Source organism: Callithrix jacchus, chromosome 2 (genome assembly GCF_049354715.1).
Source record: "Callithrix jacchus isolate 240 chromosome 2, calJac240_pri, whole genome shotgun sequence".
In the NCBI taxonomy this organism is placed as follows: Eukaryota; Metazoa; Chordata; class Mammalia; order Primates; family Cebidae; genus Callithrix; species Callithrix jacchus.
This window is the reverse complement of record NC_133503.1, coordinates 2,856,824-2,868,884: the sequence shown is the minus strand read 5'-3', so window position 1 is coordinate 2,868,884 and position 12,061 is coordinate 2,856,824. Positions and strand designations below refer to the sequence as shown.

Below are 12,061 nucleotides of genomic sequence, written 5' to 3'. Positions count from 1 at the left end.
TTTGCTACAGCACATTACGGAACACAGGAAAACAGTGTACTTACTACTGCTGACTTATTACTCAGGGTATTTTAAAGGCTACAAATGAACGGCCAGATGAAGAGATGCACAAGGTGAGGTGTGTGGAAAAGGTGAAGCCTCCCATGCCCTCTTCAGATATGACCCTCCCAGCATCTCCCCATGATCAGCAACACGACACTCTCCCAACCCTGTCCTTCATTACACAGGCAGATTGGTTACATCACAGGCCACCGGTGATCAACTCAAACATCAGCACCTCTCCCCTTCACAGAGATGGGAGGGAGGCTGAAATTTCAAATCCTCTAATGACAAGGTTGGTTTCTTTGGCAACCAGCCCCATTGAGGCTGTCCAGGTGCCCCCAGCCATCAGTCATCTCATTAGCATACAGAGACATATCACCTCATACCTTACAAAGGCTTAGCGCTCTGTCTCAGGACACTGGGGCAGAGACCAGACATAAACTCTTATTATGTTCTAGTAACCCACAGAATGCAAGAAAAAATCTGCACAGTAGACACTTCATAGGTGTCTGTTATCCAGAATATATAAATAACTTTTACAATTCAACAACAGAGACAATCCAATCTAAAAACTAACGAAGCATTTTAATACACACTTCACCAGCAAGCACTTGAGAGATGCTCAGCATCATTAGTGATAATTAAAACCAGAAAGAGATACCCCTTAACTCACACTAGAAGAGTTACACTAAAAACAAACAGGTGTTGCAAAGATGTGCAAAAACTTGAACTACTAAACACGGCTGTGACAATATGAAACGGTGCAGCGTGTGTCAAATGATTTGGAGTTTCTTCAAATGATTACAAATAGATTTACCGTATGCTTCAGTGATTCCATTCCTAGGTACATACCCCAAAGACCTGAAACCCGGTGTTCAAACAAAAACTTGTATGCTCTTTAAATGTGTCAAGATCATAAATGTGCAGGAAAGTCTTGGGAACAGTGTCAGGAAACTGGATCAGAATGAAAGACACATTATACTCGTAGGTGGGGCAGGAGGTAAAAGTGAAATGAGCTTGTGAACTGATTATCACGTAGGAACTGTGCTGATTTCCTGATCTAGGGGTTATGTGGTGCTTACCTGGAGAGTGTCCGTGATTTGGGTAAAATATGCCGGAGTATTTTGTGGGGTGCCGCAAATCTGGTACAGCAATAATTGCCGGGACTCTAAGAAAAGAAACAGGTTATATTTCGCACTGCTACTGGAAGCTTCCTAGAAGTATGACATTATTAAAAAGTAAATTACTTTTTAAAACAACCATATGCCAGAAAATCAGAGACATCACCAAAATCCACTATAGAGGCTACGCTTCATTCAAAGCTGTGAACGCTTATAAAAGCCTAAATGTCAGCAGACTCCACTTAGTAGATATTATTATATTTATTAGTATTAGAGGCTACTGTGTGGATACATTAGTGTTATGGCACAGTGTAGATATTAGTGTTAGGGCATGGTGTACATATTATATTGGTGATGGAGAACAGTGCAGATATCACATTAGCATTAGGGCACCATGTGGATAATATTACATTGGTATTGGAAACAATGGTGTGGACGTCAGCCTAGCGTTAGGGTATGGTGTGGATATTACATTGGTGATGGAGAACAGTGCAGATATCACATTAGCATTAGGTAGGGCACCGTGTGGATATTTTTACATTGGTATTGGAAACAACGGTGTGGATTCAGCCTAGCGTTAGGGTATGGTGTGGATATTACATTGGTGATGGAGAACAGTGTAGATATCACATTAGCATTAGGGCACCGTGTGGATATTATTACGTTGGTATTGGAAACAACGGTGTGGACGTCAGCCTAGCGTTAGGGTATGGTGTGAATATTACATTGGTGATGGAGAACAGTGCAGATATCACATTAGCATCAGGTAGGGCACCGTGTGGATATTATTACATTGGTATTAAAAGCAACGGTGTGGATTCAGCCTAGCGTTAGGGTATGGTGTGGATATTACATTGGTGATGGAGAACAGTGCAGATATCACATTAGCATCAGGTAGGGCACCGTGTGTATATTTTTACATTGGTATTAGAAGCAACGGTGTGGATTCAGCCTAGCGTTAGGGTATGGTGTGGATATTATATTGGTGATGGAGAACAGTGCAGATATCACATTAGCATTAGGTAGGGCACCGTGTGGATATTATTACATTGGTATTGGAAACAACGGTGTGGATTCAGCCTAGCGTTAGGGTATGGTGTACATATTATATTGGTGATGGAGAACAGTGCAGATATCACATTAGCATTAGGGCACCGTGTGGATAGTGTTACATTGGTATTGGAAACAACGGTGTGGATTCAGCCTAGTGTTAGGGTATGGTGTACATATTATATTGGTGATGGAGAACAGTGCAGATATCACATTAGCATTAGGGCACCGTGTGGATAGTGTTACATTGGTATTGGAAACAACGGTGTGGATTCAGCCTAGCGTTAGGGTATGGTGTACATATTATATTGGTGATGGAGAACAGTGCAGATATCACATTAGCATTAGGGCACCGTGTGGATAGTGTTACATTGGTATTGGAAACAACGGTGTGGATTCAGCCTAGCGTTAGGGTATGGTGTGGATATTACATTGGTGATGGAGAACAGTGCAGATATCACATTAGCATTAGGGCACCGTGTGGATATTATTACATTGGTATTGGAAACAACGGTGTGGACGTCAGCCTAGCGTTAGGGTATGGTGTGAATATTACATTGGTGATGGAGAACAGTGCAGATATCACATTAGCATTAGGGCACTGTGTGGATATTATTACATTGGTATTAGAAGCAACGGTGTGGACGTCAGCCTAGCATTAGGGTATGGTGTGGATATTACATTGGTGTTAGGGCACAGTATGGACATCATAGTAATGTCAAGCGCACGGTGTTATTATTATATTAAAGGCCACTGTGAGAACACATCTCAGCAGCCACTGTGTCTGGGATGTTGACAATGACATCAGGGTGTAGTCGTAACGATGGGATTTGAGGATTTCATTTTTCTAGATGAATTTCTTCCTTTGCTGAGTACTCTAAAGACTCTCTTCTCTGCACTCAGGGCCGTGGAAAGGAAGCTTTTTGCTCACCAATGAACGACACCAAGCTGACATGACCCTCGTGCTGCCCTCAGGAAGTCTAAACTCCTCGCTGCTTCTGGCACCTCGGAGGGAAGTTGGTCAGGGGTGGGTTCGCGCGCCCTCTGGTGGCACCAGAGCTCAGCACAGACGCTCTTGCTCAGTTTCTCGGCGGACGTGCGCCTGCGCCTTGCTGTCCTGAAATACCTATAAAATTAAATATTCAGTTTATTCGATGTAATAATTTTGGAAATTAAAACCAAAATGAAGCCAACTGTAGCCATATCCTTCCAAAACATGGTAATGGAAGACTTTGGAAGCCATGCAGAATGAAATGAATATATACAGAAAACAGGAAAAACAAAAACCTACTCAAAATAGTCCAGAGACTGTAATTTGAAATGCAAAACTATAAAAAACTAAAAGAAAATTTATATGACATTGGATTTGTTGTTGCCGTTTAACACACAACTTTATAAAACTATTCTACTGTGAAAAACTGTATTCAGAGAACAAAAAGACAAGACAGACGTGGGAAGATATTTACAAAATACATACATGATTTTAAAACTGGGTAAATATCTGAACAGATACTCAACCACAGCAAGTATACCGAGAGTAGGCTGGGCATGGTGGATGCCCATCTCTACTAATCATACAAAAATTACCCAGGCATGGTGGTGCATGCCTGAAATCTCAGCTACTAGGGAAGCTGAGGCAAGACAATCGCTTGAACCCGGGAGGTGGAGGGTGTGGTGGGCCAAGATCACGCCATTGCTTTGCCCTACCCTATATGTAAAAATGCAGATTCACTGATCCAGACTTAATTGTATTCAGTGGAAGGCTAATCAAGGATTCGAAAGAATGCGACCTTTTGTTTTACCTGCTTCTGACCTAGAAGCAGCCCCACACCCTACTTCTAGTTGTTCCACCCGACTGAACCAAACGACTGTACATCTTACGCATATTGATTGATGTCTCCTGTCTCTCTAAAATGTACAAAAGCAAGCTCTATCCTGACCACCTTGGACCCGTGTTGTCGGGACCTCCTGAGGCTGTATCATGGGCATGTCCTTAACCTTGGCAAAATAAGCTTTCTAAATTGACTGAGACCTGACTCATATTTTGGGATCACAATCCACAGTCACCATGGTGTGACAGTTGACTACAGCATTCAGTACAGAGACGTGCCATACACGTTTGTAGCATGGGAGCAACAGGCTATACCATATAACTTATGTGTGGAGTGGGCTACACCAGCTAGGTTTTATAAGGACACTCTACGGTGTTCGCACAAGGATGAAATCACTACGGACAAATTTCTCAGAAAGTATCCACGTCGTTAGGAGATACTTGAGTGTATTTTAAATGGTTAAAGCCTAGAAGGAAATAAAGAAACTCAACTCCTGTTGTGGTTTAGTAACAAAGCCTAATGGAGTTAACATACTTCATCTCATCTAAGATGCCAATGATTAACAGACATTATTTTATGTGCCACCACATATAGGGTGCCACTTACACCGACTTTCTGAATAACAACAAAAATGTGAACTTACTTCTATTAACGCCAGTAAAGTAAAATGAAAATGGATTATGGTTTTGACATGTTCAAACAGGAGGAAGCTGTTAGCCTGAGGTCCTCCCTAAGCAAAGGGAAACTGAGCTCGGAGGTATGTAAACCGACCTCAAAACATCAGCAAACCAACCAGTCAATGACAAAGAGCCCAGCCGCCAGCTGGATGTATGGCTAGGGACACTGAGGGAACCATTCCCACAACAGGGATTTGCCCAGCTGGAGCCAAGGACCATCCTCACCTAGCTGCCACCACTAAGAGCTCGAAGCCCCAAGCCCTGTTTTAGGTTCTGGTGCTTCAGGCGTGATTCATGAATCATTCCTTTGCTCAAATAAACTGTTTAAATTTATTTGGCCTAAAATTCTCCTAACCCCTAAATCCTAACGCCTAACCAGTAACCCCCAACTCTAACCCTAACCCCTAATCCTCACCCTAAGCTCTAACCATACGCTAGTTTCTACTGATACGTCAGTGTTGATGATTCAAACTGCTGGACCGCGGGCCGCGCGGGTCTGACAGTCACACTGGACTGAGCCGGGCAGCAGCATCACAGGTGTTTCATCACGAGCACTGCGGGTGCTGTGTTCCGAGTTCGAATGTCATCTGCCTCGGGAACGCTGTTTATGCTCTGAGGCTGCGGTGCGGACCTCACACTGCGGCCTCCTGGCCTCGGGTCGGGAGAACCTCGGCGCGCAGGATTCAGAGGGGCTTTTGCTGTCGGGTTTCCACCCTGAGACCTTCTCACCAGTCTCCGACCCTCAGCAGTCGGGCTGCAAACAGGCAGGATTTCACTCACCGTGGACGCGGCCCGGAGTTGTCCCAAAGCGAGGCGGTGCCCACTAGGTCGATGCCGTGGAGAACGCATCTCTGCCCTCGCAGCGCCCCCCAGGTCTGTACCGAGGAGAATGCAACTCTGCAGACCACTGTGATGCCACACAGGGCGGCTCTGGCACAATGCACATTGGCAGTGGCGCCTCAGGAACCCGGAAAGGTGGGCTTCGGCGCCCCCTCCTGGCAGTAGGGCACTGCAGGGCCCTCTTGCTCACAGTGTAGTGGCAACATGCCCCCTGCTGGCAACTAGGGCAATGCAGGGCCCTCGTGCTCACGGTGTGGTGCCTGTGCTGCTGGACACTCTTACTGGCTGTGCAGTGGTAGCACGCCCCCTGCTGGCCGCTGGGGGCACTGCAAGACACTGACTAGTAGTTTCACGGCAGAGCCCCCATGCTGGCAAGCAGAGAACTGTAGGGTCCTCTTCCTCATGGTGTGGTGACCACGTGCCCCCTGTTGGCTTCTCAGGGCACTGTAGGGCCCTCTGGCTCACAGTGTACTGGGGGCACACCCCTGCTGGCTGCTTGGCGCACTGTAGGGTCCTGTTGCTCGCAGTGTGTCTGCAGCACGCCCCCTGCTGGCAGCTGGGGGCAGTGCAGAACCCTCTTGCTCAGTGTTGTGGGAGCACACGCCCTGCTGACAGCCCCCAGTGTGATGGCTGGTGCCCCTACTGGCCTCCTTCTGCACCACTTAAAGTCAAAGCACCAGTTATTCAGCACCCACAGTTCTGGAAATAGGAACTGAAATGGAGCCATTACTGGAAAGAGCTGATGTCCCAGTTCTTGTCTAACTTGGAAGGTTTTCACCAAGAGGCAGTACAAAGATGGCAGATAACTTCATTGAAAATAAATACAGTGTAAAGAGCTTATTGTAGAAAAAATAGGTAGGCCCCAAGGGAGGAGCAGACTGATCCTGCAGGAAAAGAGCCCAAGAGTCCTGGGCAGGGAATTTTATTTTGTACTCTACATTCCCGCCTCTGTCTCAAGAGGAGAAAGAAACCCTAGAACTCCTCTTAGAATGTCTCCACGTCTTTTCTTTGTCTGGTTTTTCTGCTCCTACCTTAGGTCCCCGACTTGCCCCTCTTTGGCTTGTGGGACCTCCTCACTGTTGGTTAAGGCACATGTGTGGAGATCAATCCAAATCCACTGTTGGGGCTGGCTTCTTCCTGCCTCCCAGGAAGGCCCTACATGGTCACGTCTGTACCTCCTGTGCTTGTCAATCTCTTTTGAATGTCCTTCTCTGCCCTAATCTGTGCTTATGGTGCCAGGTTTCTCTTAAGAATTTCCCCCTTTGTCCTTCTTATCAGCATGTAGCTAGCAATTTTCTCACATTTTACCTGTAGAGTGAATGATGACTGGGGCACCCTAAGAGTTCTAGGGTGTTTCTTTCTGCATGGGTACCCTTCTTCCTCCTACCCACAACTGACAAGGGCCCATCCACTCCAGCATTAGAGATGCTACTAATATATAGATTTTTCATGGTCCCTCCAGGTGAGCCTTCCCATCATGTTCGCATCTAGCTATCTAGCTATTCTAACAGAGCCCACTATCCTGTGTCTTTCCCAAAAGTAGGGAAGGAGCGATTCATTGGAAACCATAGGGAATGAAATGAATGTAGATGAAAACTTTACAAATTACACAAATGATCACTCAAAATCATCCTTACACTAAAAATGCAAAACTATACAATTTCTGGAAGGAAACAGAAAAGCGATGTGCCCTTGGGTTTGGTAATGGATTTTAACAAACAACACGAAGTGTCAATACACACGGAACAAAGAATTAAGTGGATTTTTAAAAATACTTAAAGTGTATACTCTGGAAAATACCTTGTTAAGAGAATGAAAACACAAGCCACATATTGAAAGAAACTATTTGCAAAATGCAGATCTGAGAAAGAATTTATATTCAATCCACAAAAAAATCTTAAAATGAAGTAAAACAGCCCAAATAAAGATGCACACAAATCTGAACAGACACCTTGCCAAAGGATTTAGGAGAAACCAGCCCTTTCAAAAGACTTCACCACTGATACCAACCAACTGCCTGAGGCTGCCTCTCCTTTCTTGCCTGATAAGAGACCACCCATGACAGAGAGGGTCTGAGCAGTATACAGAGGATGCACAGAGCAAGTTTTCATGTCCTCTGCTTCACTTTTTAATGTCAGAGGGCTGAAAACTTCACCCTGGGATCATGCTAACACTGCCATTATTTGAACATTGGGACCCATGAAGGAGCAAGAAACTCAACTGCGAATGCACGCATTTCTCCTTTCATAAATATTCATGACTCCTCCCAGAGCTTACTAAATATGTGTATTTGGCCGTGCCACTCAGCATAAATTACTGTTTCCTTTGCCTCTCCCTTGAAGTGTCTGCTTCTGGCTTCTGGCTGGAATCTATGCATCCCAGCCTGTTAGAAGGACTACCCTGCAGGCTGCAACCCTTTATAGGAAATAAATCTCTCACTGGGTGCAGTGGCTCATGTCTGTAATCCCAGGTATTTGGGAAGCCAAGGTGGGTGAATCACCTGAGTTCAGGAGTTTGAGACCAGCCTGGCCAACATGGTGAAACCCTGTCTATACAAAAAATTAGCCAGGCATGGCGGTGGACATCTGGAATCCCAGCTAATTGAAAGGCTGAGGCAGGAGAACTGCTTGAACTCAGGAGGTGGAGGTTGCAGTAAGCCAAGATCACACCATTGTACTCCAGCCTGGGCAACAAGAGTGAAACACCTTCTCAAAATAGAAATAAATAAATAAATAAATAAATATCTCCTTTCCAAATTTATGAACCTTGTCATTCTTCAGTTGACAGTGTTACAGAGTTCAAAAGACCTTCCATCCTCTCCCACAGAAATCCTAGAAATTGTTATTTTGTTTAATTCTTTTAGATGCCTGAGAACTTGTAATCAAATGAGTGAAAATGTTGAAACTGTGCTTTCCTAGCTACGTATCTCTTAATCCAGTCAAGCAGATGTCTAAAATTAACCACGAGAATATGTGTGCCTGATTTAAGGCTACAAGTTTAGGATGAAAGCTATAGATCTCTATTTGTGTTTTATGCCTATTAACGTATGTTATGTCTATGTGATATTTTCTTAACTCCAGATAGCAATGCAAAATTCATTGATAAAATCCTCTAAAAATGCTCTATTATAACTTAGCTTGGAAAAAAAAGCATTTATAAATAAATATTCCCCAAACTCCTAGAAATGTAGGAACTGATACAAATGTTTTTCAAGTTAACACAGTTAGAAAAAACATAGTTAAATAAGATCAATTTAATATTTTTGCTGTAATAAAGCAACTATGTCTTCAGAGATATCACTATTGAATACAAAACAAACACAAATTTCCATTCTGCTTGAGTTCGACTCAAATAAGCTATTAGGTTTACTGCATACTTCAAACCTTAAAGCTTATAGATTTATTCTAATTAAGTTATTCTTATTTAAAACATTATTTCAATAATAATTTTTTACAGTAAATCTGCCTAATAATAGTTTCTCCAAAACTCTTTTGGTAATTTTTCACCTTAAAGCTAAAAGATTTGCATTAAACATCTAAATAATTTATAAATAAGATATAACACTAGAACATTAATTACTGAACATAACTAATTCAACTTTATATACTTTTGCCCCCAAGTTTTACAGAGAGACTAAAGATATTGTGACCTGTTAATAAACATTACATTTGTCTACCACACTGAGAAATTGTACTATGAGGAAACACATCCCTCTAGATGTTGGGAGATCGTATAGTCATAGATTGTCTAATCTACTATAGAACGTTAATATATGCCAACTTAAAAGTGTCTATTTCCTAGTTTACTCTGGAAAATAAAGATTACTAAGTACTAATAGAATTAATATATATAAATAAAATTACTAGAAATAATAGAATAACTAGAAACAACTCTATGCAAACTCTGCAAAAAAAGTAGGGCAAATTTTGTTAGTAAAGTAGGTTGTATTTTTAACAAGAAAAAGTATAAAAAATATACACATAAAAAGAGATAACTGACCTTCCCTGCATTACATTTATATAGGTGAAATGTTATGTTTTCAGAAATTATGTAAAATCCTGGAAATTTCTCAATGCCTTCCTTATCCATGCTATGTGCTGGTATAGTGTTATGACTCATAATTTCAATTATTATTTTCAATGTCGTATGTCACAGACAAAATTGAATATCCTTGTCAGCTGTGGTATAACGAACTCTCCTCAGATCTTTCCTCACAGCCATTTCGTGCTCTGTCATTTAGATATTATTTAGCCCTGATGCTTTCCTAAAAGCTCCTTCGATCAGCTATAGGTCAGAATGTTTGTCTCCAGCACAGGACTCCCTCTGAGACTCACAGAAAACACTATGACAGGTACCCTGGTTACGGGCTTCTGATGATGTTGTTTAAATAACTTCAAGGCCGTGCGCTCACGTGACTCTGTGAAGCTGCCCAGAAGTCTCGTTGAGACACTGACGGGTTCATGACACTGCTAGCCCAGGATTCAGCAGGACTGGAATGGACTACACGGCACTGAAGGAAGTGAAGAAAATTGATCATGATTTTATAGCTGCTTTTGAGCATTGCTGGTTCTTTAATGTTATAGTTTCTGGATTTAAGAAATCTCTCTCAAGCTAACTAGAACTCACAGCAGTTTACTAGATTACACTTTTGTAAATAGAAATGAAGCATTTATCTTTTCTCCCCTGACTGATTTCTCCAGTTTTGAAATTCTTACTGACTACTCTTATTTCCATGACAATATAGGTGTTAGCAGAAGTCCAATAAGAACCTGCTCACCTTAGAACAGGACATAACTGGAAACTTTGATGGTAGTGTCAAGGCTTTTCCTGGAATATCGTATTTAGCAATAGTGTACCTAGGCTCAGTTACGACCAGCAATTTTAAGAACCTAAGGTTGACTTATGGACCCAATCCTTACAGTCTGAGAAAAGCCAGCCTGATACATAGAGTACAGGATTGGTAGACAACTGCTTTTGTTAATGCTCTAAGGTTTCAGCTGTGGTTGTGTCCTGGGTTCCTTCTCTAAAATGCTGTTCACCTTAGACCAGGAAAGAAAAGTCACCTGACAGACTCTGTTTCAATTCCTGGCTATTTCAAAGAGTGACTTTGTAAAAATATGTTCCAATGGCAAATTGACTCATTGTGACTGGATCGCTTATTCCAAATCCTTCTTGTCTTTATTTGGTTCCAGTACCTGCCTTTTAGCTGTAATACACCAGAATCAAATATTGGCCCCTGGGGAAAAATATTCAAAGAAAGAAAGAATGTGAACCGAACTTGCTACCATGATGATTTGATGTTCCACCACCACGCTTTCTAACACAGAAGAGTTTAAGAGGATATTCAAAGGCAATCTCCTCAACGAGGCTTTACAGAAAATGAGGAAACTTGAGAGAAAAATGGCAAGACATTCTACGGGAGATTATAGATGTTTCCATGTTTTATGGGGAAAAATCACTTTACCTTTTAAAAAATCACAAAGAATTATTGGAAACCCAAACTCTGGAACGTTTCCGAATTAAGTCGAACTTGTATACAATTACGTCTATAGAGCTAGTCACGAGTTTGATGATTTTAAAAACACATGTGCCTTGTCTATGACCATACCACCCTGAACGCGCCCGATCTCCTCTGATCTCAGAAGCTAAGCAGGGTCGGGCCCGGTTAGTACTTGGAAGGGAGACCACCTGAGAATACCGGGTGCTGTAGGCTTTTAAAAAAAAAGCGTGCCTTATTTGTGTAATAAAATACACAATGAATAATTAACAGTCATAGGAAAACATGTTAGACCTTGTGAAAGGAAAATAAATCTTGGGGACCCAAAATTACTAAGCTAAAGAGAAAAGTCAAGCTGGGAACTGCTTAGGGTAAACCTACCTCCCATTCTATCCAAGGTCACCCACCCATCTGCTCACCGAGGTAAATGCAATCAGACGACTGCCTCATTTGGGAAGGGTAATCGGCAACTCAAAAGAATGAAGCCATTCGTCTTTATCTACCTATGATCTGGAGCCCCGTCTGGCCTTCTCTTCAAGCTGTCTCACCTTTCAGGACTGAACCAATGTACATCTTATACATAATGACTGATGTCTCATGTTTCCCTGAAATGTATAAAACTAAGCTGTTCTCCTACAGCCTGGGGCACATGTTGTCGGGACCTCATGCGGATGCCTCACAAGTATGAGCATCCTCAAACTTGGCAAAATAAACTCCCTAAAAAATCTGAGACCTGTCTCAGATTTTCGGGGTTCATACACGTAATGTGAGATGTTAATGTTTGTAAAACAGACACTATTCTATCTACTATTACAACTATACTGCCAATTAACCTTAGAATTTCTCCACAAAATTTAAAATGTTGATGAGGTACAAATAATATATTTAAACTTAAATAATGTTGCAAGTTGTAACATGCTTACTTTTCATTTGTTAATAGAGTTTTGACTACTTTAAAACTGTAGGAAAAATGAGTAATTAAAACATGAATAAAAGTGTTTA

At 42.2% G+C, this 12,061-nt stretch overlaps 1 long non-coding RNA gene and 1 other non-coding gene across 6 annotated transcripts in view; one reads left to right on the top strand and one right to left on the bottom strand.

Moving 5' to 3' along the window:
• The window catches only part of LOC128931440 (uncharacterized), a 133,493-nt gene that overhangs the window by 80,459 nt on the left and 40,973 nt on the right, over window positions 1–12,061 (bottom strand). For all 5 annotated transcript variants that reach the window (XR_013528402.1, XR_013528406.1, XR_013528407.1 and 2 more), the window contains 2 exons: window positions 3,145–3,339; window positions 1,125–1,210 (listed from right to left, as the gene is read on the bottom strand). This is a non-coding gene — a long non-coding RNA (uncharacterized LOC128931440). The remainder of the gene's footprint in view (window positions 1–1,124; window positions 1,211–3,144; window positions 3,340–12,061) is intronic.
• LOC118151803 (5S ribosomal RNA) lies at window positions 11,157–11,275 on the top strand. The gene has a single exon (XR_004740211.1). It is a non-coding gene; the product is annotated as a 5S ribosomal RNA (ribosomal RNA).